The sequence below is a fragment of the Monodelphis domestica genome, chromosome 5 (genome assembly GCF_027887165.1).
Source record: "Monodelphis domestica isolate mMonDom1 chromosome 5, mMonDom1.pri, whole genome shotgun sequence".
In the NCBI taxonomy this organism is placed as follows: domain Eukaryota; kingdom Metazoa; phylum Chordata; class Mammalia; order Didelphimorphia; family Didelphidae; genus Monodelphis; species Monodelphis domestica.
Window position 1 is genome coordinate 300463140 of NC_077231.1, and position 27382 is coordinate 300490521.

At 40.1% G+C, this 27382-nt stretch overlaps 1 long non-coding RNA gene across 2 annotated transcripts; it reads left to right on the plus strand.

Annotated features, from left to right (window-relative positions):
- Positions 1-212: 212 nt before the first annotated feature.
- LOC107650203 (uncharacterized) lies at positions 213-27382 on the plus strand. 2 transcript variants are annotated; one of them, XR_008912498.1, is made up of 4 exons: positions 213-304; positions 24850-24921; positions 25499-25660; positions 27046-27382. It is a non-coding gene; the product is annotated as an uncharacterized LOC107650203 (long non-coding RNA). The 2 variants fall into 2 exon arrangements; XR_008912497.1 differs by lacking the exon at positions 27046-27382 and adding an exon at positions 26313-26876.

The window sequence follows — 27382 nt, forward strand, 5'->3', positions numbered from 1 at the left end:
GCATGTCTTTGCTTGTGACCCAGGGGGGCAAAGGGGATGGCTTTGAAGGAGTCTTCCATTTCACAAACTACTGTAAATTAGTTAGAATCCTCTAATTCCGGTGGAAGTAGTGGCAGTGGTGGTAATTAAGCTACACTTCGTATTAGGAATGATTTTATAATTCTCCCAATAAACAGAACCTTAAAACACAAACTGAGATTTCTTTTTAGAAGGAAGACAGCTGGTTGTCATCATGGATTCAGCTCATCTAGAAAGCTCCCCATTGAGTATGCTGGCTGCAAAATCTTTTCCCATCCTGTCCTGGGTAAGAGCAAAGAAAGAAGAGAGTGGAAGTGGAAGGGGGATTAGAGGAGGAAGGTCCGCCTCTTCTGGATCCATAGACATATTCTCTGAGAATATAGTCCTCTCTTTTTATTGGGTTAGGTTGAGAGAAAGAAGTTAGGACATGGCAGACCTCTCCTGCTCCACAGGGACAGTTGGGGATTATATTTCCTCCGTTCTTTTCTTGTTGCTCACTTGTTTCAGTTGTGTTTGACTCTTCATGACCCATTTTGGGGTTTTCTTGGCAAAGATACTGGAGCAATTGCCCATTTACTTCTCCAGCTCATTTTACAGATGAGGAAGCTGAGACAAACAGGGTTAAGTAACTGATGCAGGGTCACACTAATTGTCTCTGATCAAACTTGAACTGTGGAAGAGGAGTCTTCCTGACTCCAGGCCAGGTGCTCTATTTCCTGATAGCAGCTACCTGCCCTAGACTTCCTTTACCTTCCTTCTTTCATAATTGCTGGCTCCACCAAACATGAAGGCATACCACTTCACAAGAAGTTTGTTTCTCTAATATTTTGCCTACCAGAGTTCTGATCTCAGCTCTGGATGACTTGTATGCTGAGGGAGCACAATACGGTTCAAAGAATATTGGATCTGCATTCCGATCCTGACTTTATTCCTTGCGTCCTTCAGTGATCATGGGCAAGTCTCACTTTGCACACAAATCCTTCATCTATAAAATGAGCAAGTCAGAGTCAATATTTTCTAAGTGATCTAATCCCTCCTCAATTCTTCAAGACCTACTCACCTACTTAATTCATTTCACATATATGGATCCCTCCAAAGGAGACGATATTCTATGGCTTAAGTTTACTCAGGGGGGCAATTAGGGGTTTTCCTTGTGTTCCCCTGAGGGAAGTCTGTGCTCTTCAAAGGGTTGGTAGAACTGACTCGGAATGAAGTAAGCAGAACCAAGAGATTATTATCTACCATAGAATGTAAGACCTTTGAAAGGAGGAACTATTGCCTACAAGGAAGTGATGGCGTCTGAATGCAGGTTGTAGCGTATCATCCTTTATTTTATTTCCTCCATGAATTTTTCTTGAGTCTAAATGACGTGGGTCTTCTATTACAGCATGATGAATATGGAGATATGTATTGTATGTCAACACATGCACAACCCACATTATATTACCTGATAACTTGGGGAAGTGGTAGGGGCCGTAGAGAAGGAGAGAAGACAGATTGCAAAATGTCAGAAGATGATTATTTAAAATTGTATCATCGTGTCATCTGAAAAAAATAAAAATGTTTTAAAAGAAAAAACAAGAGGAACTGGCTTTATACATGGCCAGTTTGGTGTTCAAAGACTGTCACAACTTGTCTTCTGCCTGCCTTTTCAGGCTTCTTAAATTTTTACATTACATCCTCCCCATGTACTCCATGATCCAGCAACACTGGCCTCCTTGCTGTTCCTGGCACACCATGGCCTCTATCTCTCATCTCTAGGCATTTTCACTGACTGTCTGTCCCCCATTGCCTGGCATGCTTCCTCTTCATCTTTGTCTCCTGGCTTCTTCCTTCAAGTTCCAGTTAAAATCCCACCTTCTGTATTCAAGTCCTCCCTGCCTATGTCAACTCTTTCCATTTCTGTCCTGCTTAGAGATTGCACATAGTGGTTGTGTGTTGTCTTCTTCATTAAACTGTGAGCTTTTTGAGACCCTTTTTTTTTTAACTGTCCTTTGTATCCTGAGCAGTTAGCACAGAGCCTGGAACATAACAGGCTCTTAATAAAAATTTACTGACTGACCTAACCTCTCTGCATCTCAGTTTTCTCATCTGTAAAACAAAGAGCTCAGAGGAATGGGTCTTGGAGTTGCCTTCCAGCTCTGGAACTTTAACCCTTTGGGGTCATTTTTGTCAGCAAGTTTTGCTTAATCATCTTTCTTTGTTACAGAATAGGGCATGAGTGATTGGCAGGGCAGGGAGGAAGAGATATTTATCAGGAAATGATTGTGGTATAAACAGCTAAGGCATCAATTAAAGTCTTTTTTTTTTTAAAGAGGGTAAGAAGGGTTGGCACAGTCAAAGATCACCCGAGAAACTTTTCCCAAGAACTTTATAAATATTATGAGAAATGCTCAGTTTTCTCTGTGGAAACCAAGCATAGAATCTGGTGTGAGGGAAAAGTCTTTGGCTTATGGTCCCCAGGAAGCCAAAAGAAATTGACCTTGGATATCTTATTCCTACTCAGAGTCCTTACACTGTGGATTTCTGCCCACTTGAAGTGGCTTCAGGTCCTCCCTTGGCTAAACCTTATTCTGTGACTTTCTTCAAACCTTTCTCGTTTGACTTCACCTGATTTCTTGCCTCTTGACAATACAGTTCTCCAGTTACTCAGCTCTTTCTGTACAAAATGTCTCCATGATATGGTTCACAGCCTAACCCATCACATTTATCGACCCGGAGTAAATGGGTTCACTAAACCTACCTGGACTGGCCTACTCTTAACCAAATGGGTTGCTTTATTTTCTTGCAGCTTGATTTGATTGTAAGTTCCCAAAGACAGGGGTCAGGAGGCAAGATAGTATCATGGAAAGAGTAATGGGGCCAGGAGTCAGAAGGTACTTTCAGTTCTCCCAATACCCTGTCATGCAATAATAAATGTGTGTGTGCAAATACACTTATATATGTATTTATATATTGTCTGGAAATAGCATTCATTTCCATTATTTATTGTATTATGTATACATATTATAGTTGTCATATAACCATGAGCAAATCATTTGACCTCTCCGGGACTCGTCTTTCTCTTCCATAAAAAAGGGGAGTGGTAGATTAGAAGACTTCCAAGAACCCTTTCCATATGTAAACCATTGCTCTTATTTGATACTTACAATAGCATCCCTTTTACAAATGAGGAAACTAAGTCTTAGAGAAAAGGAGAGATGTTCTAGCACTCATATATCTAGTAAGGATCACAGATGGGATTTAAATCCAAGTCTATGCTGACTGGAAGTCCTTCATTCCTTCCACTGCACCACACTGCCCCTAGAAGTACAGTCAGCTATAATATACATCCTCATTGTTATGGTTGGCTCACAATTCTTCCTGTTATACTTGGCCTGAACTGAAGAAAAAAAAAAGCAACAACCCACCAACAGCAGCCTTGTGTAACCACAGATCTAAATATTTTGAACAGGACTTTTTAAAAATAGCCTGGACTAGAAAGATCACATTTAGAAAACAAAAAAAAATCCCACCAAAAAAAACCCCCAAAACAAAACAAAAGAAAATTCAGTCTAGTCATTAGGTCCTAGGAATCCTGGATTCTGATTTTGTCACCAACTCTTTCTGATACATCAAAGCATGTCATCTTGGTGGTGACTCAGTTTCCCTAATACACAACACCTTCCAAGAATGATGTAAAATTACTATGGTGATGGAAAATGCTGGGTTGTCCCATGAAACTGCTGTGTCATAAGGACAGACTGATTTTAATGTATGTTTCCAACACTTATGGACCAAAGAAGAAAATCCATTTTGAAAGTAATGAAAATTGCCTAGAGAAGAAAACGAAACTAAACTAGTTGTTGGACCACATGTTAAAATGTGAGTGCTAAAACTGGTTGGAAGCCCAAAATAAAATGAATGATGAGAGACAGCTAAGGAATTTCTGAACAAAAGAGAAACAAAACTAGAAATAGGCAAATAGACCCAGCTGGAAAATATCTGAAAAACAGAGACCCTAAAGGATACTCATTGATGGGAATTGACTCATTAGATTGAAGAACGTGAGTGGAATGGAATATTATTGTGTCATAAGAAATGATGTATATGAAGAATTCAGAGAACCATGGAGGGGACTTGTATGAATGGATGTGAATCAGTAAGAAGATAAGCTACATGGTGAGATGTAAAGAAAAATAGAATTGAAAGACATAAGAACTCTAATCAATGCCTTGATCAATAGAGACTTCAGAGACAGGTCAGCATGCCTTGGGCCTATCTTGGTGGTCCAGTTGATAGAGTTCCAGGAGTCTGGAAGACTCATCTTCCTGACTTGAAATCTAGCCTCAGATACAATAGCTCTGTAACTTCACTCGATTGGCCTCAGTTTCCTCATCTGTCAAATGATCTGAAGAAGGAAATGGTTAGCCAAGAAAATTCCAAATAGGGTTTGCAAAGAGTTGGACAGGACCAAAAATGATTGAATAACATTAGGACAAACAGGCAAAAGATAGCCCCTGCCCTTGAAGATTTCTCACAAGGGGAGACAAAACACACACACACACACACACACACACACACACACACACACACACACACACACACGGTCAAACAATCTAGATAAATCAAGGAGGAGACTTCTTGTATCAGATAGGATTTGTGATTTGAATGAAGTCGGGAATCCAGGAAGCTGAAGTGAAGACAGAAATCTGAGGCATAAGGAACTAACTGCTCATATAAAAATAGCCAGTCTGGAGATAGAGTGTCTTGTTTGAGGAAGAGCAAAGGAGCCAGCGTCATTGGATTGAAGAGTATACAGTGGTGAATCAAACATAAGAAGCCTGGAAAGGTAGTAGAGGGGCAGGCTGAATTAGCTGAGAAGTCTAAAATTTTCTAAATTCTAAATTCTAAAAAAGATTTAGAGATCTCTAAAAATCCACTCTGTGGGAGAGGAGAGCCCCTAGTAATGAAAACCTAGATAAGTGGGTGGTGGCAGTTACCTGTTTATCCTTCCTTCATGTACTACAAGAGCAGATAGCAATTAGAGTTTTTATAGTACTTTAAGATCTTCAGATTATTTTGTGTGCTATTATCTCATCTGATTTGCCAATAACCAGTGAGGTAAGCACTTTAATATCTTCATTTTACAGCTGAGGAAACTGAGGCTAATATACACAACTAGTAAGTGACTGAGTCAGGATTTGAACTCAGGTCTTCCTGATTCCTAGTCCAATGTTCTATCCTATGCCATTTATTTTCTTGGTTTGCCAGTGAGTTCAGAGCCATAGATACCCTATGGCTAGAAATAGGAACTTGATGGGAAGTCCAAAAGAAGGTGGAGGTCCTGGACAGGAAGCCAGGAGCCCTGTCTGTAAATATAGTAGAGAAGAAGATTCACAAAGGAAGATGCCAAAACTTTAGCCCTCATGGATCCAGAACACTGTTTGCAGAGATTCCAGGACCCAAATTCGAGAATACTAAAATCTAGATGAGGGTAATTCCTGAATGTTTACCAATGCCTAGCATCTAAGAGGCTGTGGGGCTGGGGGGGGGGGTAGGGGTGTAAGTTGTACAAGCAGTATTATTCCTATTTTACAGATGAAGAAATGAATCAACTTGGTCACACAGTAGGCTTGTATTACAATCAGGATGCAGGCTTTGGTGTCTCAATTTGAGAACTGTCAGTGTTCCTTCTCTTCCACCCTCACTGGGCAATGGGCAAAGAGAAGACAAAGCTGGCCTGAATGGGAGCTAGGGAATTTATTTCAGAGGCACCAATAAGAGCAGAGAAAGAACGGGTCACCGGTGAATTTGAACGTTTAGCAAGAAGTTCAGGAGTGCAGAGGTGGCGATTACCATGCTGGTACAAGACAGCCTAAAACATCCAGAGGACACATCTTTGCAGGCCACCTAAGGAAGAGCTTTCCACATCCAGGGAACCAAGGAGAACAAGGGTCTTCACATGAACCCACAAAAAGAGAGAGAGTGAAGAAGAGATAATAGTAAATGATTTCATGGTATGGCCTGAAACCCAGGGAAGGACTCTTGGGGTAACCAGATTTATATGGCTATGGAAGGTGGTAGCAATGATGCCTGTATCTTCTCCCAGCAAAACTTGATGTAAGAAAACCATGATCACTGGAAAGAATTCTCTTTGGACTACACCTTCTAGAAGTCTGCTGAGATTGTCTGAAACAATGCAGGAATAGGGGATATTTGCATAGATCTCCCACCTATCTCCTAGAACATACTTGTTTCTAGGTATCCAGGAGGAGGAACAGAAAGCAGATTCTAAAAGAGAAAGGGAATCTCCATAGTCCTTCTCAACTGAAGCATGGGTTAAAGAATCTCCAGTTCGAACAAGAACCTGAGTAAAACCAAGAAAGCCACAGATCTACTTCCCTACACATTTGTGTGATGGGCCAATACGAACTTGAAAGGTTTATCTTCGTGACTACATTTTCCCATTATTCTTCATTTTTAACTCCAACATGGGGGTCCCCATAGGATTTAGACCCTTCAGATTTCAACGATGGGTCCTATGTTGTTGTCTTACCCAGCTGGGAAGGGGAAGAATGAAAAACTTGTGCTCCCTTTCTGCAGAGAAATGGGCTTTATGGAAGCCCAGGAAAACACCAAAGACAGTTTGATATTTGAATGGATTCATAATGCCTTCTGGGTGGGCGCTCCTTCTACTGTTCAGTCTCGTGACTCATCCGTGACTCCTTTTCCAGTGTGATTTTTGTCCACATCCTTTCAGAAAAGAGGTATTTGACATATTGGAAATGAACGTGGGATTGTTTAAAGGTCCCATATTCCTCGCCAGCAGCGAGTGTGCTACAGCTAGAGACATCCACGGGAAAAGGGATGATTGGCACTTGAATGAGGAAGCTCCAGCTGACACACTTCTACTGGGAAGAATAATATTTTGTTAACTTCTAAAGACATTTCAGTGTGGGTAGGGGGTTGACTAAGCCTGGCTAGACACGACATGGACCCATGATTCAGAAAATTCTCAAGTTAAAATAATAATATCTAACTCCGATCAGTGCAATGATTCAAGACATTTCTGATGTACCCATGATGCAAAATACCCTCCGCCTCCAGAGAGAGACCTGATGAACTCGGAGTGAAGACTGAAGTATAATTTTTTCATTTCTTTGGTAACACGGCTAATATGAAAATGTGTTACTGATTTCACACATATAGTTGATATCATATTGCTTACCTTCTCAATGGGTGAGGAAAGGGCGACAGAGAGGGAGAGAATTTGGAACTAAAATTTGTTTTAAAAATAAATTTAAGGGGCAGCTGGGTAGCTCAGTGGATTGAGAGCCAGGCCTAGAGACGGGAGGTCCCAGGTTCAAATCTGGCCTCAGATACTTCCCAGCTGTGTGACCCTGGGCAAGTCACTTGACCCCCATTGCCTAGCCCTTACCACTCTTCTAACTTGGAGCCAATACACAGTATTGACTCCAAGACAGAAGGTAAGGGTTTTATAAAAATAAATAAAAAAATTAAAAAAATTTTAAATAAGTAAATAATACATTAAAAATACTAGTTAGCAATTATATAGTGTTTTTAGGTTTGCAAAGCACTTTGCAAAGCTCACCTCATTTTAGCACATGATAACTGTAAGAGGTAAGTCTTTTCGTTATCCCTATTTAACAGATGAAGAAATAGAGGCAAACAGAGGTGAAATTGACTTGGCCAGAGTTGCACAGCTAGAAAATGGTTGAAGCTGTATTAGAACTCAGGGAAATCACACATATCAAGCTGAAAGAGACCTTACATGGCTAGTCAAAATCTGTTCTTTTGCAGATGAGGAAATCAAACTCTAGTGAGGATAAAAGGTTGTTGAGGTACTCTCAGTAAACCAGGATTTGAACTCAAGACCTAGGATTCCTATATTTCCCAAACTCTTGTTGTTGTATCTCATTGTTAGTCCCCATTTGTCTACAGTGAAGCGATAGCATCGTAGAGCAAACATACAATTAAATTTGGCAATTTAATTGTGACTAGAACCCGATTAATCCATTTCTTAGCTGTCCCTTCATTTTAGTATGTTGGCTAGCACTGAGTATAGCTTTGACATATATGGCAAACTGTATTTCTTCAGAGTTCTTTCTCTTCTTCAAAATACAGCAGGGACTTTAAATAGTTAGATTCTTTATAAATAGAACTGAGTTCAAAGAGCAGAAGTCAAGTATACTCTTAGAGGCAAGAAATAACCAGTCTCCCTCCTTGGAATTTGCCATGACTCCTTGACATTTCAAGAAAAGCACTGAGGGGCAATCAGGTACATCAGAGGATAGAGCCAGGCCTGGAGATGGGAGGTCTGGGTTCAAATCTGACCTCAGACAGTTCCTAGCTGTGTGACCCTAGGCAAATCACATAAACTCTTCTGTGTTGGAACTTATATTTGGTATCAGTTCTAAAGCAGAAGATAAAGGAAAGAAAGGAAAGAAAGAAAGAAAGAAAGAAAGAAAGAAAGAAAGAAAGAAAGAAAGAAAGAAAGAAAGAAAGAAAGAAAGAAAGAAAGAGAAAGAAAGAAAGAGAGAGAGAGAGAGAGAGAAAGAAAGAAAGAAAGAAAGAAAGAAAGAAAGAAAGAAAGAAAGAAAGAAAGAAAGAAAGAAAGAAAGAAAGAAAGAAAGAAAGAAAGAAAGAAAGAAAGAAAGAAAGAAAGAAAGAAAGAAAGAAAGAAAGAAAGAAAGAAAGAAAGAAAGAAAGAAAGAAAGAAAGAAAGAAAGAAAGGAAGGAAGAAAGAAAGAAAGAAAGAAAGGAAGAAAGAAAGGAAGGAAGGAAGGAAGGAAGGGAGGAAGAAAGAAAGGAAGGAAGGAAGGGAGGAAGAAAGAAAGGAAGGAAGGAAGAAAGAAAGAAAGAAAGGAAGGAAGGAAGGAAGGAAGGAAGGAAGGAAGGAAGGAAGGAAGGAAGGAAGGAAGGAAGGAAGGAAGGAAGGAAGGAAAAGAGAAAGAGAGAAAGAAAGAAAAGCACTGAGTCAAGAAGATCTGAGTTCAAATCTCAGACCCTCACTGCATGTCAAGCTCTTCATGTTCTCAAGGTTTCACTTTCACAGAATGTGGCCTGACCAGCACTTCCATGTTTGTACTATGCCCTATCCTATTGCAGTATGAACAATTCAGGGTTATAGTTTCATGTTAAAAGTGCCGAACTTAAGCTGGGGGATCCTAGTTTCAAATCCTAGACTTGCCACTTACCACCTTAAGCAAATAACTTAATTTCATTGGACCTCAGTTTTCTCCTCTGCAAGAGGAAGGAACTGGAGCTCTAAACCCATTATCCATTTTACTATTCATTTTGTTATACTTCTCTACAAGTCAAGCTTGACATTACCTTACTGTAACTACTCCCATATTTTTCCAAAACAAACCTTGTTTTAGTATAAACTTTTCTTTAACCTTTAATGGTATCTTTGTAGCAACACTATGATTTGTAGCTCAGCATTCAAAGCCATCCAGAATGCAGTCCCAACTTGTCTTTTCAGTGAGAAGAGGAAGGAGAGGAGAAGAGAACAAACATTTATTAAGCTCTTCCTATGTGCCAGATACAGTTCCAAGCATTTTTACAAATATCTTTTTTTCATTCACATAATAACCCTTTAAGTTGGTGTAATAATTATCCTCATTTTGCAGTTGAGGAAACTGATACAGATGGTAGTTAAGTGACTTGCCATGGGTCACACAGATAGTGAATGAGACAAAGCTTGAAATCACATTTTTTGAAAAAATAATTTTATTTTTAATTTTATTTTTTCCATAGTTACATGATTCATGTTTTCTCCCTCCCTCTTCCTTCTGTGACCATGAAAATATGGTTTTCAAGACTGTGAATTGCCCAAACTGTAAAGATAATTTTTAGCGGCTTGATTTTATATAAAAAATAAGTGGTCGCCATGGGAAAAATTCCCAAATATGAAATACCTAAGTCAGCTGGGTTTTATGGAGATTTTGATTAATATAAATGAAGGAATTAAGGAAAGGGAAAGAGATAGAGTAAGAGGAAATAGTAGGAAAAGTGGCCTAGGCCTGAGCTTTAAGGGAGACTAATCAGTCTTTAATCACTTACCACAAGATCTTTCCAAGCAAAACTCTAGTGTTCAGAGACCCAGCAGCCTTCTCTGACTCCTGACCTCCAATTCAGCTACCAAAGCTGAAAAAAATTGAATTCTCTTGAACTGGTTCAGACAGCTCCTTTTAAAGAGAAATTTCTCTTGTGTCACCTCCCCAAAATTTTTACGTCTACCAATCACAGTAGACGCTTTTCCTAGGACAGCCCATTCTTGGTTTTTAGTTCTCATCTTCTCTGGGTAGATTATATCTTCTGAGTACTTCTCACCTCTTTGCTAAGCTTGCTCCTTGTAAGTTGCTTGACCTTTTAGTGATTAGTTTGACTTTCATAGGTACTTAGCACCTTCTGTATTAGATCTAAAAATAGACCTTAGCTTAAGAGCTTTTGCCTCACCATAAGTATGGGTTGGGGACTTTTTCTCATTGTTCTATCAGGAGTTTACAACTTTATCTTCCCTTAAAATATGCCTAAGTATGGGTGGAGTAATGTAAAGTGCTCACATACATTCCTGACTAAGTACCTCCATTGTTTAAAATGGGGAATAGTCTTAACCAAATGTTCCAAGGTAGAGTCTGAGAAATTTTAAGATTCACATTTCCCCACTCCTGGAGTTGACTAGCAATTTCACTATTCATTTTTGTAACAAAGTAATCTTTTAAAGCCAAAACCCCAAATCATATACCCATATAAACAAGTGAGAAATCATATGTTTTCTTCTGGATGAAATCACATTTTCAAAAATTAAATTTCATTTCTTTCAATTACACATAGAAACTAATTTTGACAATTGTTTTCTGACATTTTGTGTTTCAGATTTCCTCACTATCTTCCCCCCCCACACACACACACTCTAAGGCAGTAAACAGTCTGAAATCAGATCTTGACTCTATCCATTGTACTACCTAGCTACCTTTATAAGTTTTATGATCTATGCCGCCTCCTTCCAGACCTTCCACTCTGATCAAATTGGTTCCCTGAACAACACCTCAACCTTTCTCCCCCTTCAATAGTTTTTTTCCCTGCCAGAAATGCTCTCCTCACCTGTCTCTGTCTCCTGAAATCCTTCTCATCCTTCAGGATCCAGTTCAGGTCCCATATCCTCCACAGAGTCTCTTTCTGAAAGTAGTCTATTCCTGATATTATATCTATCACTTGTCATTCTCATCCCATCTGTTGTTTCCAGCTTGGTGTTAATGATCTTTCCACGTATGGATGTCTTCTTTCCCTGAACAGATGAAAAAATAAGTTTTATAGATGCCCTAAATTTTTATAGAACAGCCATTTTTGGATATCTTACTTCTCCTAATAAAAAAAAAGGGCAGCAACAGATAGCATGACCTCTCCTAACAACTGTGTGGCTCATTCTACTTTTAGAGTTCCTATGTCTCTGCCAAGACAATCTCCTAGAATAGATAATAAGTTGACTCAGAGAGATGAGGGAACTGAGGTCTAGAAAAGTTAAATGATTCTCCAAAGCCACAGAAGTATCATGTAGTTGAAGTAGGATTTGACTCAGTCTAATATTCTTTCATGCCTTCTTCTCCCAAGACCCTCAATATGCTTGAACAGAAGTCAGTTTTCTATATTGACTAAATAAATTTTTCAAAAAAAATTAAGTAAAAAATTAAGAGCTTTTATCTCTCTTACCACATAACTGAACCAACAGAACCAATGTCTGGAAGATGGAAGGTAGGAAACAAAATAAGCCTGGGGAAAACCAAGCACACATGTGGTCTAGTGAAGAGAGCTTTGAAGGAAGAGTCGAGATCTATGTTCTGATTCTGTAATTTACTATGTAGGAGATATTGGGCTTGAACCATCCTAGGTCTTCCTTTCCTCATCTGTAACCTGAATGAGTGGTGCTAGATCATGGATAAAATCACTACTAATTCTTAAAATTCTATGCTTGTGATTCAACACTAAGCATAAAGAAGATTACCTGAGTGAGTGAACAAACTGTGGTCTCAGAATAATCACTGAGAAGGAATTTAAATTCCCAAACATTATTAAGATGTCTAGACCTATTAAAATAAATTCCTCCAGATATTAATCATTTGAAGGACTTGTTTGAAAACAGATTACTTTTCAAGTTGCTGTTGTTATTGTTCATCTTTTCTTTTTGAAGAGGACCCATGACATCACCAGATGATGTCTTGACTTGTGCATGAATTGGATTTAAGCTAGGCAGAGTTACAGAAAATTGTTGGCCTCATTATCTCTTCCAGAGTCATCAAAGTCCAGTGGCATGTGAAATGTCATGACAATTGGCAATGGCCTGGGATGCAATAGATGACTTTGGCACCTTTGATGGTTGACCAAGCCTTAAGCACTCCATAGTATCTACTTCAGCTGACTTCATGGCCATTGGAACAAATTGTTCTCATTCACCCCTTCCACTGGAGGATGTCTTAACATGCTGGAGGTAAACATGCCCCTAACTCACCTTTGAGACCTTTTGGTTATCCTTAATCTGGTTAATCCCATTCATTGAGTGAGGCCACTTCTTGGAGCCACGGGTGAGAGTTGGGTGGCAGGTGGACACCAAAGGTAGATGAGCAGCCTTGGAAAGGGCTTAGCAAGCCTTCACTTCAGAGGTGTTAGTCCTCCCTAAACACCCTCCCTAAACACTTTAGGTTATGCACAAATACTGGAGTCTGACATATTCAGTGGTCAGTGCCTTGAGGAATAGCATGCTTCATATTTCTGTTTACCCCTAACAAAATCACATAGCTCGGGAGTTTGGAGTCTACTTAAGAGACTCTGAGTTCTTTAACTTCAGGACAATATTTCATCCAAAAAGGTTAATGGCACAGGAACCCTGTCCAAGAGAAAGTATACTCTAAATTGATAATTTAATTCTGGGTCTCTGATGCTTATTACTACTCTATTCTGTTTACAAAAGTCACAAATTTATTATTATTGAGTTTGACTAACCCGTGGCCTGTAACCAGATGGAGCCACAGCTGGATGAAAAATGAAAAAAAAATCAGCTAACCAGGTGTTTTGTCTAAGGTGAAGTCAAATAACTGGTTGGACCAATTTGTCCATTTTCTGTTTGTCTTGGCACTGTCTAGACACATTGCCCAATCTCAGCCCCTAGATTGCATTTGCCGATATCTGACTGGCAAAAAGGCTAGGTTAGCATCTGAGAGAAATAGCCCCAAAATGGAACCTAAGGATATTAAACCCATCTGGACCGCCTTGTGCTTTCCTCGATTTCCAACCAAATCAGATTGCTTCCAGAATGATTTCCTGAGCATAGAAAGGGCCTTCAAATAACCAACCCCCTTCACACCCAGTGTCCTAAACAAGCGGTTTCTCATTTTTTTCTCATGTGAAGAAGTCTCAGAGGCTATGATACACAATAATCCAAGACTATCTCTTTTTTCCCTAAATGGACAGACATGGTTTTCCAATCTGTCAAGAGTATTTTTCTCAACTTCTCTGAGGTGGGGGAGGGTCTTTTCTAGATTTTTACACATGTTTTTAGATTGTGTGTGTGTGTGTGTGTGTGTGTGTGTGTGTGTGTGTGTGTGTGTGTTAATGACTTGGGCTGGGTTTTTTCTCTTTGTTTTTTGGTGTTAAGAAGATACTATTCGTTTAATGGACTACTAGCAGCAATGTAATAATCCAGGATAATTCTGAGGGACCTATGAGAAAGAAGCTATCCACACCCAGAGAAAGAACTGTGGGAGTAGAAACACAGAAGAAAAACAACTGCTTGATCACATGGTGCGATGGGGACATGATTGGGGATGTAGATTCTAAACGATCACCCTGGTGCAATTATTAATAATATGGAAATAGGTCTTGATCAATGATACATGTAAAACCCAGTGGAATTGTGTGAGGGGGCTGAGAGGGAGGGAAAGAACATGAATATTGTAACCATGGAAAAATATTCTAAACCAATTAAATAAAAATTTGAATAAAAACAAATAACTCACTAAATATATATATATATATATATATATATATACATATATATATATATATATATATTTGGGGTTACCTGGGTGGTTCAGGGGATTGAGAGCCAGGCTCAGAAACCCACTGAGATACCCAGCTGCACCCCTCTTCACCCAATGCCTTGCTAAGTGACAGAGCAAATATCAAAGGTGGTCTTTCTTGACTATGAGCATGGTCTGTCCCATGTAGCTTCTCCCCTTTGAGTGAGACTCAAAGCCTAGTATCCAGTGTTTGTCTATGGGTTTATAAAGAGGAAAAAGGAGAAAGAGATTGCTCAAAGATAAGCACTCAAATTAGATGGATGGCCCCGACTTAAGGAAAGGTCTGAGCAAGGTCAGTAGAAATGATCTTGGTTATTTAGGACCTGTATGACCTTGGGCAAGTCCCTTCATCTCTCTTGGCTTCAATTTTCTCATCTGTAAAGTGAAGCAGCTGAGATGGCCTCAAATGTCCTTTCTAGATCCATCATTTATGATTCCTACCTGTGTGATCTTGGGGAAATAACTTCCCCTTTCTGGGCCTCATCTAGAAAAGGGTGAGTTGGGCTAGATGTCCTTGGAGGCTTCTTCCAGCTTTAAATCTATGAGACTATGATCTTAGAAGGGGTGGGAAGAATGGGCTGAAGCTCCACTCCTGTTGAGAAGCCACAGAAAGAAGATGCGGAGGACTGAGACCCTTCCACCCTTGCCCAGGAGAAGGTCTTCAGCCTGCCTGCCTCCCTCCTGGCTTGGGAAACAGCTGCCATTGTACCTGAGGACGTTCCAGCCTGTTCCAGGGCATAAAACTCAGGCTATCCCATAGCAAACAGCTTGGAATAGTAGATAATAAGCATTCGTCTCCCTAATAAATTCATTAGTCCGCCTCCCAGGCTTGGAAAGGGTTTGGGCGCTCCGATAATAAATCGGGCCTCAGTTAGACATTAACCTCCTCTGGCTTTCTTCGGCAAACCCAGCCGTAGCTGTAATGGGATCAGGAGTCCCACCAACTCTCCCTCATTTCCTGTTTTCTTAGCCTAATTGCTCTGAGATGGGGCTCCCAACCGAATTTCCTTATGGTCGGCCCAAAACAAAGGGCGATGATTTATCCATTGTCCATGGCCGCGAAGGCTGATAAAAATTAATGACAATGTACACAGGAGTTCAGGAGCCCGAGTCTCCATGAGCAAATATTGCCCTCGCCTTTGTGTGTGAGGAGAAAGGCCATTACTAAGGTGGTCCTCCGGGCGTCAGGACTCCCCTCTGACCAAGATGGAGGAGAGACTATTCGGCCACCCCCCAGGCCTGACTGGTTTAGGGGGGCCTGAAGAATTTTCTTTCCTTTGAACCCTCCCATCGGACTGCTTCCCTGAAGAGTGGCGGCTATATTTCCCTTATAGGAGATGGTTGAGATGAATTCTGTGATCAGTAGAAAATGCTTTGAAGTTCTGAGTCAGGGTCTCTTGGCCTTGGAGGCTTCATCCTAGGATTGAAGACCTCCAGCGTACCTCTCTTTTGTAAGTAAAGGGGAAGGGCCATTAGATGACTTATTGGGAAAGTCTCAGCACTCGTCCTCCGTCCTTGTTAGGTCTTCCCTGGAGCGTCCTGTTCAGTCGTAGGCAGGAGAGTTTAGGAAGGACACCGATAAGCTGCAAAGTGTCCAAAGACATGAAACAGGTTAGTAAAGTCATCATATAAAGATCAGCTGAAAGGACTGGGGCAACTTAGCCGGAAGAAGAAAAGAATCATGAGAGCATAAAAGCTGTTTTCAAATATTCAAATAAGCTTATCGCCTGGAAGAGGAAGTCTATTTGTTAGATACAGCCCCACAGGGAAGAACCAGGAGCAAATGGTGCAAGTTGCAGAAAGGAAATTTAGGGTTGATATCCAGAAAATGTAATAATTAGAGATGTCCAATAATTAGAGAAGTCTGGGGGCAGCTAAATGGCTTAGTGGACTGAGAGCCAGGTCCAGAGATCGGAGGTCCTGGGTACCAATGTGGCCTCAGACACTTCCTAGCTGTGTGACCCTGGGCAAGTCACTTAACCCCCATTGCCTAGTCCTGACTGCTCTTCTGTCTTGAAACCAGTATACAGTATTGATTCTAAGATGGAGGATAAGGATTTTTTTTTCTTTAAAGTAGAATGGGCTCCTTTGAGAGATGATGAGTTTCTCTGGCTTGGGGATCTCCAATGAGAGACTGGATGACCTTTTGTCCAGTATACCAGTAAGGATTTTCTTTCATGAATGGGTTGGATTCAGTGGTCACTATTGTCCTTTTCTATGCTCTTTCTGTGGTTCTGGGAGTATCAGACGAAATTGAAAGGGCCCCCAGATGTTTTCTGGTTCAACCCAACCTGGAGAAGAATCCCCACCATAACAGATCTCACAAGGGGAAATCCAACCTTTGCTTGAAGACAGCTAGAGATGGGGAACCTTTGTCCCATGAGGCAGTCCATTCTGCTTTGGGATAGGGACATCAAAGCCCCTTCAGCCCATTTCCTTCAGCTTTGCCTTCTGAGGCCAAGCTAAACTAGTCAAAACTTTCTTCCCCCTGATAACCTTTTGAGCCCTTGAAGGTAGTTCTCCTGCCCCCATGAGCCTTCTCTTCTTCAAAGTGAGCTGCCTCAGTTTCTTCAACTGATCTTCATGTTTCAGGAAATATTTCACTATGGTGGCTGCTCCCCTGGAAGCTCTCCAACTTACCAACTTCCTTCTTAAAAAAAACAAAACAAAACCCACCACTGAACACCACGTTTCAAATGGGGTTTGTGGCCAGGGTAGAGTTTAGAAGAATAATCAGTTCTCATTCCTAGACACCCGACCTCTTTTAATGAACCCCCAAATTACATTCATTGGTTTGTCTCCTCTATGTCACTGTTGGTTTATGTTGAATTTGCAGTTCCCTGAAATCCCAAGATCTTTTATTCAGACAAACTTCAGTTTTACCAAATCTCCCTCTTCTTCTCCTTGTGAAGTCAATCTTTTGAACCTGAGTTCAAGACTCGACATTTATCCCCATTAAATTTCATTTGATTCAATTCAGCTCAATTTCCTAGAATGGTGAGACGTGTGTGTCTTTTTGAACCTAGACTTTGTCATTCAGTGTTAGCTAACCCTCCTAGCCTTGTATCATCTCCAAATTTGGGAAGGATGCCTTCTTTGCCTTTATCCAAGTTACTGATAAAATGTTAACTAGCACAGGGTCAAGCACAGATCTCTGGGGAACTCCTTGGGAGCCCCATTACTGACTACTGTCTGGTTTCAGCCATTCTACCAGTTCTGAAGTCTTCTGATTGTACCCACTTCTAGCCCCAGCTCTTTCTATATTTTCTGTAAGCACGTGAAAGCTTTTATCAAATGCATTATTTGTGTTAACAACATTCCTATGATTTCTTAGCTTAGTAATCCCATTAAAAAAGGGAATACTATTTGGCTTGTGGCTCCCAATTTCTTGTCATCCCTTTCTTCTTAAAACCTTTCTAAATGGACTTCATCTGTCTTCTTCCCACTTGACAATCTACTTCAATTCAGCTCTTTCTTTCCAAAATGTCTCTCTGAGACTCAGTGGATTGAGAGGTCCTGGGTTCAAGTCTAACCTCAGATACTTCCTAGTGTATGACCCTGGGCAAGTCACTTAAACCCCATTGCCTAGCCCTCACCACTCTTCTGCCTTAGCACTAATACACAGTATTGACTCCAAGACGGAAGGTGAGGGTTTAAAAAAAAATGTCTCCCTGATTCAGCTTAACTAGTTCCATCTACTAACCTTGAGCAAATGGACTCCCTCTTAACCTAATAGTTGACTTCTTTCTCTTTTTCCTGTAGTCTAATTTGATTATAAGTTCCTGAGGGATAAGGAAGCAGGGTCGTATCACACACAGGGAGAGGTCAGGAGTCAGAAGTTAATCACAATTTTCTTCTCTGCCTCTGTCTCTCCATATACATGTATATTGTCTACTCTATATCACTGTTGATTTATATATATGTATATGTGTATATATACATTTATAATATACATATAACATATAACCAAAAATATATATAATATACACATACATACCTGCAACCAAAATACATGCACGTGGGCTGGACCTGTGATTTTTTTAAAGCAGGAAACTCCCAGTGTGTAAATTCCCTCCATTGATGCAAATCAACAACTCTGCCAGTGGAGCACTGAGAAGTTAAATAATTTCTCCAGATTTACACAACTAATATGTGTCAGAGGCTGGACTTCATGGCTCCAAAGCTGGCCCCCTTTCCACTATACTCCTTCATAATAAGGATAATTATCCCTGGTACTTAAGTAAGGCTTATAAAACATTTTATATACATTATCTCATTTTTGAGCCTCCTAATAACTCTACGAGGTGGGTCCTACATGTAAAGAGTGTTGGATTTGGAATCAGAGAACCTCAGTTTAGCACTGACTAGGTCCTTGGGTGAGACAAGTTATTTCTCTTGTCATCTCTCTTTTTCTAAAATGTGAGGGTGGGACTCCATGATCTTTAGGGTCCCTTCCAGCCCTGAAACTATAATTCCCATTTTACAGAGGAGAAAATTGAGGTTCAGAGAGAAGGACTTAGCTGGGGATGACTAGCCAAGGTCTTCCTCACTTAAAGCTCAGTATATTATTTACTTTTCTAATTGACTCTGACTTTGAGCAACTCAGCTGAAACCTTCTAGCCAATGCTCTTCCCTTCTCCTTGATGAGGTTGGACTTCATGGTTTCTGAGGTCTTTTCTAGCTGTGGGTATCACTATTTTCCTTACCACATAATTGTTTCCACCACTCACAATGCCCCGTGGACCTTGCGTGGCTCTGTCCTCAGAGCCTTGGGCATCACAGCCTTATCAACCATCTTGTACTTTTGTCCCATTCATTCATCCTGTGAACTTTGAGCTCTGTTTCATTTCATACATGGTGGCTGGCCAGTGAAAGGTTTTTAAATTGATTAATTTGCCCAGGAGAGGCCTAGTTACTTTAAAGAAATTAGGGCCCAGGGCCCTTCCTCTCTTCTCCTGATTCACCTCTGGATCAGGACCAAAATTTGAACCCTCCTATAACTGGTTCTCTGACGTCAGTGAGTGACTGGTGGCCATGGTTGGTCATGGAAATGGTAGCCTGATTACTCCCCAGTAAATCATAAGCTTCTTAAAGGCAGGACTTTTTTTTTTGTCTTAGTATAACTAGAGCTTGGCACATAGTAAATAATTTGTCAAAGTTTATTAAATTATGTTTATATATGTAACATATATAAATAATTTCATTATTAAATAAAATTGGTGCTAGGGGCCAACAGTGGGGAAGGCCTTATCCATTTTGAGATACTCTAACACCTTCATTGCCTTAAAGTTTTGTGACTCAGTTTCCTCATCTATAAAATGAGCAAGGTGGGCCAGGGGGTGAGGGGACCCTAAAGTCTTTCCTATTTGTAACTCCTATGAGGCATCTAATAAGGACAAACAAACAAACTATTAAGTTGGAAAAAAAATAGAGAGGACACAATCTCCCAATACTCTGATCTTGGATAAGATGCTAGCTAAATAATTGGATCATAGATTTAGAATGAGGGGACTTAAAAGTCATCTAGTCCAAATGTCTCATTTTATATATGGGAAAATTGAGGCTCAGAAATATTAAGTGTTAGTATCATACATGTAGAACTTAAAGGGGCCTTATGGGTCAGATAGTAAGTCCAACTTCTCTACTAGCAGCAATGCAATGATCCAGGACAATTCTGAGGGACTTAGGAGAAAGATGCTCTCCACATCCAGAGGAAGAACTGTGGGAGCGGAAACACAGAAGAAAAACAACTGCTTGATCACAAGGGTCGATGGGGATATGACTAGGGATATAGACTCTAAATGATCACCCTGGTGCAATTATTAATAATATGGAAATAGGTCTTGATCAATGATACATGTAAAACCCAGTGGAATTGCATGTTGGCTATGGGAGGGGAGTGGGAAGAGGGGAGAGAAAGAATATAAATCATGTAACCAGGGAAAAATATTCTAAATTAACCAATAAAATTAAATTAAAAAAAAAGATAGTAAGTCCAAGGTCCTCATTTTATACATGAATTAACTGAGAACTAGAGAATGACTCAGTTTCCAGAACTGGGCATGGGTCTAGCACAGAAGACCCCAGAGGTTCAGCCAATTTCAGAGTAAAGAGAAGCTGCACCGGCTGAGCCCAACAAGGAGGCTTTTATTAATAGAAGAAGACTATCATCCTCAGTGTTGAGGTCCCTCAAATTCATCCAATTCAAATTGAATTAAAAGTTTAGCTTTTGATCAGGGCAAAGACATGGCAGATGGTCCCAAAGGAGTTTTCCAGAGGCAAAAAAAAAAAAAAGAAAAAACCCCAAACTCCCCAAACCTGAGTAGGCTTTTCAGTCCAGGGTTAAAACAAAAACAAGTCCCAGAATTCCCTGGCTGGAGTGACTAGGACAAGTCCTCTTTGACTTATGAACTACCTGCCCATCCATAAATTCAAAAAGTCGGGATTTTTCCAGGAAGCATTTCTTGAGGTCACATATCAGTACAAACATGAAAACAAGGAAACCTACTCTCTGGTCAATAATGCTTCTGAATAAAGAGACTCATAGGGGAAATACTGAGGGCTTTGCATTTGGCCTACCTAGCTTAAATATTTCTTGACTTTTGCAATATTCATTAGAGAAACAGGTCTTTTTATGTTCAACCCTGCAGCCATTCAGGCGAAGCATCTCACAGATGGCCTTTCCCATGGTATTTAGGACCTTCTCACCCACATAGAATCCAGAAGTACACAGAGCTGTGAAGGGGAGGGTGGGGAAGAGGAGGGTGGAGAGGGCAGGAACTGATAGGAAAAAGTGAGTAAACTTTTCTTTTGACCCTTAAGAGAAAATTTAGTTGATGGAAGAATAAAGAATGACGACCAATTCCCAGCCTCTGTAGGAATCTCCTCAAAAATACCCCAGACAGATAATTACACAATTTCTTGTTTGCCAATGGCACAACAGATAATGCATCTAAGACTAAGATCAGAAGATTCTAGGTTCAAATCCTAGCTGGCTCGCCATTTGTTAACTTGGGAATAACACAGAACTATTAAATAGCCAGAAAAAACAGGTCTTTAATCAGGATAGTATTTAATTCTTTACTCAAGAGTCTGAAGCCACAACTTTTTCAGGGTATAAACCCTGGACTCTGGGGATGTATCCCTGGGAGTGCCACAACGAGTCATCCTTGGATGACTCCAAGGAACAAAAGAATTTGGGGGAACCTCTATACCCTTTGGGGGAAAACCAGGGGCAGGGAAAGATGATTGACATCACTATAGCTACAAGAAAAATGGGAGTGTTCAAACTACTCTGACAGGATACAATCAAGCTTGGGAAAGGAATCATAGCTAGAGGCTGGTGCGTAAGAGAAGGGGCAGCTTCCAATGGGTTCCTGCCCAGGTGTGGATCTTCTTGGGAAAGGATCTCTGATACAATAGGGAGACTCCCTAAAACAAAGGGGGTCCTTAGCATATACTTAGTCCCACCTAACTAGGATTGTCAATTCACCTGAGCATCTGCCACTCAGTCTGAAACTGTTAGCCTGGGATGCCCTTCAGGGTGGATTCCCATGGGAACAGGGAACAAGTACAAACTTTGGGGTCTCCAACCTACAAGCTAGTTCTGAAATCTGGGGTTCACCAGATTCCACTAGGCCACAAGTTTGGGGTTTCCAGATTTCATGTTGACACTTATCCAGGATCACATAAGTATCTAGGACAGTTATTGACCTTAGGTCTTTGGAACTCCAAGTCTGATGCTCTATCCCCTGTATATCTAGCGCTTCCAGTCTTTGGCAATACTAATTGGAGAAAAAGGCCTTTTCATGGTAAGTTTCCTGTTCATCCAGTTAATGGAGGCATAAAACTGTGGATGGATAGAAGCAGACATGAGTTCAAATTGACCTCTGATGCTAGTTGTGTGACCCTGGGCAAGTCACTTAACCCAGTTTGCTTTAGTTTCCTCATCTGTAAAATAAGCTGAAGGAGGAAATAGCAAATCACTCCAGTATCTTTGCCATGAAAACTCCAAATAGGCTCACAAAGAGGCTGACAAGACTGAAATTACTGAACAGCAACACCAGCTCCCAGGATGGTTGTAAGGATCAAATGAGAAAATATTTGTGAAATGATTTGTGTACATTAAAATGCTCTTATGATTAAACTTAATACATTAAATTATTAAATATTATCTTAAACATTAATGTGTCATATGTAAACATATGTGACTAATATGCTCTATGTGATTACCTGAATTTGACACACTTTAGAAAATGAACCATCTCTAATAGTATGTCAGATATAATACTTTTTTCTTGATTCTTTGTATATTGAAAGGTTTGTGTTTGTGTTTGTCGATCATTAAATTCACAATGAAAAGGGGGCAAAAAGAGCATTTGATTGAGGTCAAGCATTGATCTGAGAAGCTTGACATTTAGTTTAAAAAGATTTAGTTTTAAACAGCTGAAGAAAATCAATAAATAATAATGTTTTTCAATGAAGCCCATTTAGGAGGAAAAAGCTTTATATCTATATATATAGGATCTCTCTCTCTCTCTCTCTCTCTCTCTCTCTCTCTCTCTCTCTCTCTCTCTCTGTCTCTGTCTCTCTGTCTCTGTCTCTGTCTCTCTGTCTCTGTCTCTCTGTCTCTGTCTCTCTGTCTCTGTCTCTCTCTGTCTCTGTCTCTGTCTCTCTCCCCCCTCTGTCTCTTTCTCTCCCTCTGTCTCTCTCTGTCTCTCCCCCTCCACATACTCATGCCTTGCCTAGCTACATCTGTATCTATACTTATATATTGTTCTCTCTCTCTAGATGTTCTCTTCCTGTTTCTACACAAAATTCTCTTTAACTTTGTCATATTTTTTTTTACAGTTTGTGAATCATTCTCTTTGATAAAGAAGATAGCAGTAAAGGAGTAGAATTGCCTTCTTGTCCTTTTGTTTCATTTTTGTCTTTGATATTTTTAGGACCTAGTACCGTGACTTGAATATAATAAGCAATATTCATTGGATAATTTTGAAATTCTGTTGTCCTTTGGACACGACAATAGCCTATTCGGGGTTCTTGTCCTTGGTGTTTAAGCAGCACATGCCACTGTTGACCACATCCTCTCCCTGGTTTTGATGATCTTGCTCTCTTTTGTTTCTCTTTTTAACCATCTGATTACTTGATCTCAGTAGCTTTTGCTGTGTGATCACCCATGTTCTGACCAAATATATAAACTTCTTTTTAGCTCTCTTCTCTTTTATCTCAATGAACTCATCATCTCCTAAAGGTTCTTTATCTCTATCTGGTTGATTTCCACATTTACAGGCAACGCCTCCTCTGGAATTCCAGTTTCACATCACAAACTGCCTAAAGGGAATCTCCCTATGGATGGCCAATGGATATCTCAAACTCAACAGGTCCCAATTAGAATTCAGTATTTTCCCCTTAACCTCATCCCTCCTCCTAACTTCCTTGTTTCTACTGAAGATGAAACCATCACCTATCCTTTCACCTTCTCTCCCCCATAGGTACCTCTGTTTTGGGGAGCAGTAATCATTGGCTATTTTCTGATTTCATGGATGGAAATTTTTTTGACCAAAGCATTGGACCCTTCTGGTAAGATGCCAAGTACAGAAGGAGCCATTGCCAACAGGTCATTGCTTGAAATGGCAGAAGGAATTGCAATGCTCAGTTGCCAAAAATAATAGTATAATATTTTTATAAAGAGTAAGCAAGAATAGTAAAGGGGTTTATTTTGGAATATTTCCCCAAGGGGCTTCTGGTTGGTAATAAGGACAGGTAGATTGACTTGAGGCTGATGCAGAGAAATGGTAAACAAATGGGATGAATTAATTTTTCCTGGCTGAGGAAATAAGAGGAATATTTCTGAACATTATTCAAGGGTGTGAATTAGAAATTGAATCTTATTCAAAGATGCAGTGCACACAATGTAATCATCGAGGGTGGTTAAGTAGCTTCCTTCACGAATTTCATTAAGTGTGTTGTTGAGTAACTAATTCATAATTGCATTTATCTGTAAAAATAATCTATTAATAAAATTGGAGGCAAAATGGTACATAGATGTATCAGTTCATCATAGATGCATCAGAGGTTTACTACATTGCTTTTTCTCTGCAAATGAAACTCTGGGGGCTCACTCTCCTATACAGCAGGCACAGACACACTTTCTCAGCAGCCCTATCCTCTGCAAAGTCCTCTGGTTGGTATTCGAAGCCCTTCTTAACCTTCCTAACCGCCCCAACCTTTTCTGTCTTTTTACAGCTTATATCTCCCCCACCTCCCCAAGTCATCTTTGATCCAGTGACACTGAACTTATTGTTATTTCTTGAACAAGACATTCCATCTGTCACAAACCAAGACAGAGTTTGGGACAAAGCTCTGAAAAAAAGAAATAAAATTATTATGTCCTATACTTTGCAGAAGCTATTGGGTGAAGTAGAGGAAAGCATAGGATTTGGAGTCAGAGGACTTGAGTCTGGATCCCAGTTCTACTGCTAATGATCATTCATTCATTCATTCAATAAGCATATATTAAACCCCTACAGTGAGACCGATACTGTGATAGTCATTGGATATACAAATACAGAGAATGAAATAGACTCTACTCTATAGGTATGTTTTTTTACCTTGTGTTTTCCATCTGTCAAGTGAGAGAAAGAGTTATCAGGTCTAGAGAGCTAACCTAGATGGTGGGATGTTCCAGGTTCAAGTTCTGCTCCTGACAAGTGTACCTGACTATGTATTACTGATTTCTGTTTCCCAGGCAATGTCCCAAGACTATAATTCTGCAGTAAAGCTGTTGATCTGTATTAAGAGAGGGAGTTTTTGCAACCAGGTAATCTCGGCACCAATGAAATAATAGATCAGAACCCCCCAAAAGGTGGGAGAGGTGTAAATGAACTCTCAGGACCATTCCAGCTCTACATCTATCATCACTGAACTTGGTAGGAAGTCCTCTAAGACCACAGGGGATTCATCTATGGGGAAAGAAGTTGGACTGGCTCCTATGGGTCATCTTATAGCAAGCATATGCTCAGTTTCCGTTTCTGCTCCTGGATGATCATGTGGAAGCTTTGGCCAAATGTGGACTAAAGAGTTCATAATTTTACATGACCAAGAGGCCCCTTATTGACTGTGAAGTTAGGATAGATGATAACTCAGTAGCTTATTCAAGGGATCAACCATTCTCTTGACTCTCTTTTTCTGATTGCAGATCATAATAGGACTATTTTTAACTACCTCTTGAGAGAGGAATGGAAAAAAGAGTTGGTTTCCCCCATTCTACCCCACTCTTAGCTTTCATATGGTTTAAGCAAGTAACACCTATAGAAAATGTCTTGCCCAGGTAAGCTTAGGCATGCACTTTGGCTAGCTACTTACTTCTTTTGTGTTTATTCTTCTCTGACCTCAAGTAAAAGAGTGGCCCATCCCAAGATGGACATGTCTAAGTTTGAAAGTGACCTCAGGAATTCAAAGGGGCTGGAGTTTCCATTTGATTGGAGCTGAATGATAGCAGAGGAGGAATCTCTGAACACGGCTCCTGAATGCTTGGAGAGGATGGCTACTGATGAGAGGTTTGGCCCAAGTCTCCATTTTAATCACGTACATATACTGGGAGTTGTTTGGATAGTGAAGGGCCCAAGTGAGATGTAAAGCGCCTAATTAGTAATCCTGCAAACTGTTATTAGTCGCCTAGCAGATTGTAACAGAAGTTATAAGTTTAATTATTGAATCCTATTTAAATTATTCTGTTAATGCATGTTATGAGTATTTTATGTTTAGCATTTCTTTTGTGTTCAGGAATAAATTACATATCCCATACTTGATTTATATAGAAGAGTGAAGATTTATTTACACGCCTTTTGAGAAGACCTCTTAGCTATAAGCTGAAATTGAAGCTAAAAGTAAAATTATCTATGATGAATTGGAGTTAAAGTTTGACTCACCAAGGATTGTGAAATATCTAGCTCCCCTTTATCAAAGGCCAGGCTCCTCAGGACTCATGCCTATCCAAACCACATGGCTGAGTACAGAACATGGAATGGGTATAACACCCCAGCACCTGTGTGCTTTGTAGCAACTCCTCAAGATTAGACATGCATGGAAAAATTCAGCTTGTATCTCATCTTCTCCGAGACTAATTAGCAAGGTTTAAAAAAAAAATCACTCCATGAGAAAAAAAATGCTAATAAGCTTTGAAATAAAATCAAACTTTTTGTCTTGTAGCCTCTTCGAGAAAGAGCACAGGTTTGAATCAGCATTGGCTTTCCACGTTAGAGCTCCCAACACTTCCCAATGCCAGAATTTTGATTCTCAGCATGCGTTGAAGAATGTTATAGCTATGGAAGAATAAAACATCCTGTGACTCAATTCAGAGTCTCTTCTCAGGTTTAAAAAAAGCTGGAGAATCTATTCCCAAGTTGGAGGGGATAGAACTATAATTAGAATTGTTTTTTCATATGTGGTTTGAGAAAGAGGGGAGCCCCCAGTGGTGACAATCTGATGATGGGTACAACAAAAAACAGGAGAAAGGTGGAAATATGGCTTTTATCCCATTGAGACTTAGAAGGAAAGGTAGACCCAGGAGAGGAGTGACTAGGTTGGGTGGCTATATTCACATCCTAACAAGGATACCTGGCAATGGTAGTTCCAGAGAGGAAGTGTGTCTTTTATTTCTTCCAAGAGGAAGGTCATCATCCCTTTCTAATGGTAGCTTGGCGCCAAGCTTTGCTCATCCCAGGCTAGTTCGATTCTAGGAGGGGACATGGAGTCTTTCTGTAGCATAGTAGAAATGGGGATATTACTAACATTAGTGGGAAAAGATGAAGCAAATAATGCTTGCTCAGGAAATGTCATTATACCTGGATGAATCACACAGTAATTGCTTTTATAAAAATATACCCAGGACTTTTTGCCCTCTCCAACTCTTTTTTATCAATGTCTCATTAATGATTTTCAGATGAAGTCATGACTTCCAGAGAGGAGAGGATCTTATCCATTTGCTGAGAATGCAACTACCTACCGGTGTGATTTCAGGACTACTGATGGACTCCATGCCCCAAAATATCTTTTTTCAATCTATTGTCTAATTCTGGGAATTCCACCACTTGGGTTTCATTGTCTTGGAGTCAAATCTTAAAGTCGAGTACTTGGAATCAAAGTAGTCATTTGAATTCAAATCCTAGTTTTGACACTTATTAACTATTACTATGGGCCAATCATTGAAAACTCTCCAAGCCTCAGTGCCCTCATTTGTAAAGTAGTCATAATAATGCCAGTCCCATAGGGTTGTAGTG